Source organism: Pygoscelis adeliae, unplaced genomic scaffold (genome assembly GCF_000699105.1).
Source record: "Pygoscelis adeliae isolate BGI_AS28 unplaced genomic scaffold, ASM69910v1 Scaffold179, whole genome shotgun sequence".
Taxonomy (NCBI): domain Eukaryota; kingdom Metazoa; phylum Chordata; class Aves; order Sphenisciformes; family Spheniscidae; genus Pygoscelis; species Pygoscelis adeliae.
The window spans coordinates 2,118,928-2,124,659 of NW_008825612.1; positions in this window are offsets into that span (position 1 = coordinate 2,118,928).

A 5,732-nucleotide genomic window follows, 5' to 3' on the forward strand; every position below is an offset into this window, starting at 1 on the left:
GCCCTGTGGCTGCTGTGCCCGTGCAACGCGCCCGTCGCAGGGGGCTGTGATGGCCAACTTTGCCTGGTCCCCAGAGAAAGTGACAGTGGTTAAATAATCCCAGCGTTAACGCTGGTGGAGTCGTTCTGGTGAAGCAGCCTGGGAGGTGCCACACTGGTGCTGGGAGTGTCTCCTACCCGCTGAGCCACCCCCTGTGCCGTTTTTAGACCCTCAGGGACAGGCGAGTGTGTTTATGGCCAGCTCAGAAGAGGCGGCGTGACAGGCTTTGCCCTCGGGCTGTCCTCTGGTTTCCTTGAAGGTGGAGCATGAGGCTACAGGACAGGTCGCCACAGTAGGACCATCGCGGGGGGTGAGGGCAGACAAGAAAACCACGGCAGGGAGGCACAGGCAGCTGAGGCACGGAGGACGACAGAAGCAGCGGGGCTGATGTCCCCATCCCAGCCCCGCAGACCCCCCGCACAGCGGGGCCGCTGCCACGTGCTTTTGATCACACACTGCTCTGGGTTGGCAAAACAGCACAGTTGCAAGAGGCAGCCCAGCAAATCCTTCCTCCCCCCCTTGCTCCCTCCTCCCCTCCACTCTCAACCACCTTCCTCCTGCCCCGGGGATGGCAGGGATGGGGAATCCCTTTGCCTTGGGGATCTTTAGCCTTGGCCTCTTTGCAGCTGGAGCAACCTCCAGCAGTCCTGCGGCCGCTCCAGGACCAGCCTGGTTGTGCCAGAGCCCAGCCTGGTTGTGCCAGAGCCCAGCCTGGGCAAAGGGAGCCCCTCTTTAGGGGCTGGATCCTGAAGATTCAGGCTTCACTGAAAGCCTCCATCATTTAGGCTCCTAAACACTTCCCCAGCAGCAGGATGACACCAGAAAAGGGGACTGACCCTTGGGCGCCCATGTCACCCCCTCGTGCCCTTTATCCTCAACGCGAAGCCCCTGGGCTGGCACAGGACGACAAAGAGCTTTTGTCCATCGGACTCTGCTTTTTAGATCTTCCCAGTCAAGCGCATTCCCTCTGCGGCGCAGAAAGGAGCTTCAATCCCCAGCTTCCCAAGAGCTCATTTAACAGCAAGCTGTAGGGACTGGAGGGACAACAAGGAATTTTAATAGAAGGCAAATTAAGCACTTTATAACTCAGTTCCAAATTGATTTATATGGCCAAGGCTGCTCCGCTACCCGTTCACAGAGGAAAGATCCCTAAAGCAAACACCTTCAAAGGACCAATCCAACTCTCCTTGAAGTCAGGAGAGGCAAACCCTGCCAGTCAAAGCTGGGGCTAAAAAGTGCACAAAACCCCCAAACCCCTCCAAATCTCCATGTGAGATCGCTTCAGCCATCCCCTGAATCCCAGAAGCTGGAGCCTAACGGATAACGCTGAGCTATCAAAACACTAATGTACGTGGAGTTTCTTTACGCCTAGTGAAGCGCTGTGCTTAGCATTACATTTTAAAAAGACTCAATTTCTCGGCATTAAGGTTCATTTCAAAGCAAGGAATTTCACTCGGTCTCTCCTGGGACCCCTAAAGCCCTGGTGTTTGTATTCCACCCCCGCAGAGGAAGCGAGGGGTGGCGGGGAAGTGCTCAAGCCAAATACCTCCCCCTTCGCAGCGCGCTGGAGAATGTGCAGCGACACCTCTGCTCAAAGGGAAAGGCCTTGTTTAGACAAGATGTGGCAAACACGAGGCCCCTGCCCTGGTGGAACAGCTTCAGTGGCTGGAAGAAGGTCGAATATCAACTTTCAGAACACTGAAATTTGGCAGGGGGTGGGGGGTGTGTGGTGGAATCTGTCCATGGTTTCCATGTATCTCCAGCCTGAGGCTTTGCATCCCCTGGGGAAACATCATTCCTTGGCTTCCGACCCACCAAATTGAACTGTCAGACTAAGGAATGGCAAGACAGACGTCTTCGACTCACATTTGGCAGCCAGGCCAAGACAATGTCTCTCCACCATCATTCGAGTAATCTCCCCTTGGAAAAGGACCAGACGAATGTTCCCGTTGCTCAGATGGTTCCAGAAGAAATGACTTGTAAACAGCAGCGGAAACCATGCCAGCAAATACCAAAAGGAAAACCATACCATTTCAACAACAATTTTGGAGCTGGCTCCAGCAGCGATGCTCTGGTAAGTATTAAAAACGATCATATCCGCGCAGCTCCCTGTCCCGCCACGGCTGCCGGGGAGCATCACGGGCCTTGCAGGGCACACCTCGTTCTGCAATGCCGTGCCCCGAGACGCGGACCTTTCTCCTTAATCCCATCTGGTGATCACGTTGTGCAAGAGGCCTGGTTGCCCTTGACGGTACCATTGCTTGCCTAACAGCTGAGGCTGTTCTTGCTCATCCCCACCTCGAACCCGTTCTGACCCTTGGGAAGGGATGCGCTGCAGTACCAGCCGGCAACCCCAAAGTGCCACGGGAATGACTCCCGTTGGTCTCAGCACCCACCAAATCTGAAGCAGCCCGCTTTTATGCAACAGAGTTTATGGATCAATATCCATTGATACAATAAAAGGGCTTTTAGCTCTTCACTCCGCCTTTCCTTACTACTAGTGCCTGGCAAGTCGCAGTCTGCAAGCAGGACCTTGCTGTGCTGCACCGCTCCCGAGAAGAGCACACGTCCAGGAGGAGTAAAAGGACCAACATCCCGAAGATGCAGCAATGTTTGGGGCATAAATTCCACATATCGTTGTTGAGAAAAATATGCACGGTGACCCTGTACTCAAACATGTAGACAACATCAAAAGGGCAGTGAAGGCTATAACCCCCCTCTGGAGCCCAGGCAGAGGAATGGACTGTGGAAATACTGAGTCTCAGACACTTTCTAGTGACCTCAACTCTCCCTGTTTGAGCGAAGTCACCTCCAGACAGACCTTCCATCCGCACCCCTTACCTGCCACATGTGATTTCACCTATAGCTCTCCGCACTGCTGAACTCCAAGCCCTGAAGAACTTGGTCAGCACCCAGTCAGTGAGCAATAGTAGAAATTCCCCTGCACCCCTACCCAAATCTCAGGGGTAAGCGAGCCTCCAGACGGGCTCCTATGAGCGTGCAATGACTGGCAATTAAAATGGAGCAAGAGGAGGAGAAGGTCGGTGCTATTTCAGAAGTTCGCCCCAATGCCATTCAGACAGGGGTTAACAGGTACCCCCCTCGGCACAGCTTCTGCCCAGACTGTCTCTGCGTCCGCACCTGGTACCCACCAACATGAAGCTGATCCTGTCTCACTGCTCAGGCTCTTCAGAGCTTAGGCCTGAAGGATCAAATATCGACTTGTATATTTGGAGAAACAGAAGTGAACTGTAGACAATAAAAAGCATGAATTCAGCCATTTCTCCCTTTAACAGGGACGGAAGCTCTTCATCAAAATCCCGAAGCAAAAATCTAAACACGCATCCCACGAGCTACGCCCAGTGCCAGGCCTGTAAGAAGCTGTAAAATACAGAGGCTACTCGAACCCTTCCTACAGGAGATTCACAGCCACGAGCTGCACAAACCCAGCTGGGGAAACGCTACGCTAAAGCCCCGCTTCCCGACCAACGTACAAAATGAAACAGCAGAGCGTGACTGGAGCAGGCAAGACTAGGGCCTGAGATTTCCATGGCCCTCAACTCCAGCCCTACGGGTTCTGCGCTGCCATAACCGCATCCCAAATCTTTTCTCCATCCCTGCATGTAATCCCATTATCAAGCAGAGCTACCTGGGAGGGAGGAGAGATCAGGCTCCTGGGAACACCGTCCCACTCCGGTCGATGAAGCGGCGAGACCGGGCTCCTGAAAGGCAGCAGCCTGTAACAACCACCCCGAGCTTCCAGGGCTCGTTAACTCTCCTCTGGCCAGATCCGTGATTTGCTACATGATGCGTGGAGCAATAATTTCCACCTTCGGTCTCCAGAAAAGTAGTTCTGCAACCCGGGCTGATTAGCCACCGCACCAGCCTCCCCGTTCGTCATATAAATCTAGTGCCTTCGATTACATCATGCCAGAAAACTGAAATGTAAGTCAGATGGCGAAGGCATTAATGGCAGCACTGTAAAGGCTCAACAATGCAAACCTTCCCAAACTGAACTGTCTTGACCTTCACCGGGCTGACAATAAAAGTGTGACATCATGTGCAAACGAGCTTTAAATTTAAACCAGGTGCAGAGAGCTGCCTGGCGTCGTGCGGCTGCCGTATAAACCACTAACATGCGAGCAGCGATGCTGGAGGCAAGAGAAACGCCAAGCACGGACAGGACCCACTCGGCAACAAAAACAGGTACGAGCAGCTGGTGCAGTGCAAGACCAAATTCTGCACCACACTTGAAGAAGCCGGGGTTTGTGCTCTTTGGTACCAGCTCTAGTTGGGGCAAACGGTATTAAGTAAACGCAAATTTGCTGATATTCATTTCCACGTGTGCGAGCATTCATACAGCTCTGGAATCGAGCCAGCAGCACAATGATGAGGTTGTTTTTCCAGTTTTTGCTTCTATTCAGAACTCCCTTAGACCTTGCAAAGCGCTTGGAGCTGTGCTCGCAGGTTGTCAGCCACAGCTATTAGAGAGCACCGCGATTTACAACCAAAAAGCACGTCCCCGCTCCAGAGCCCTTCCAGGGCAGCCATCGTCCCTCTTGCTACCACCCCGTAACAAGACGCTCTGCCTTCCCTGGCTGACCCTCACCTTGCTGCACAAGAAGGCCCTTCCCAAAGGGGTTTCCACGAGCAGTTTTTCACCCCGCTTTGCACTGCCAGGCCAGCCGGGCACCACCGTCTGTGGCCGGGAGGCCGTGCTGGCCTACAGGGCCAGCCTCCGGGATCTCTTCTGCTGCCTCTTGTTTTATAGAGAGGAGCAGAACAGCGCAAAAGAGGCAGGTTTGCTGTCGGTGAAACCAATACCTCTGAGGATGTCTAATGTAATTCTTGCTGGACAAGTTATTTTCCACATCCTTTACATTTTTGAGAGCATAGTTCAAAGAGTAAAATCAAGCACTGAGAGTAGACAGGTCCGGAAGGAGCAATTAGTAGCAGCTTCCCAGACCGTGTCTCACATTCACTTCAAGCTGGGTGCTGCAAGACATCGCCTGCAGAACAGAGCGGGGATCACACACGACTACGCAGATGAAGGAGAACACAGGTAAGTGCACAAACGTGCTACCACCACCAAACCAGGAATGATTTTTTAAGAACGACGCCCTTCTCTGGCCAGAGTAATGCTACAGCCTGAGCGGGGGCTTGCAGCAACACCGCTGCACGTCAGGAACTAACTGCAGAGACGACAACGCTTGGTTATTGCACTAAGCAGGCACGTTACGCACAAAGCGAAGATGCCAATCGCATGAGTTACGCGAGCACTGGTTTTTATTTTCTGGGTTTTTTGGAACATGCCCTGGCTGTTCCACAGGGAATCTGAGGGAGGGAGAACTCAAAATAGGCAATCTGTTGTACAACATACAGGTTTGACATGAGCCAGGCAATTTTTACATACAGATAATTATTTTCTTTTAAGAATTCCAATTGCACACGAAGCGTGGTTGGATGATCACTACTGAAACGCAAACACCAAAAACACCACCCCAAACTGTAGAAATGAGGCAGCACTTTCATAACACTGAAAATTCTCTCCCACAGGCAGTCATTAGGAAGTAGCGGTAAACGTGTCCGAAGGTTTTTCAGTATGCAGAGCAACTACAGCTAAGGCTTTCAACGTGAAAGGCAACTGTAGAACAACAATTTCAGGCAAAGCGTTAAATTAAATCTAATCAGGA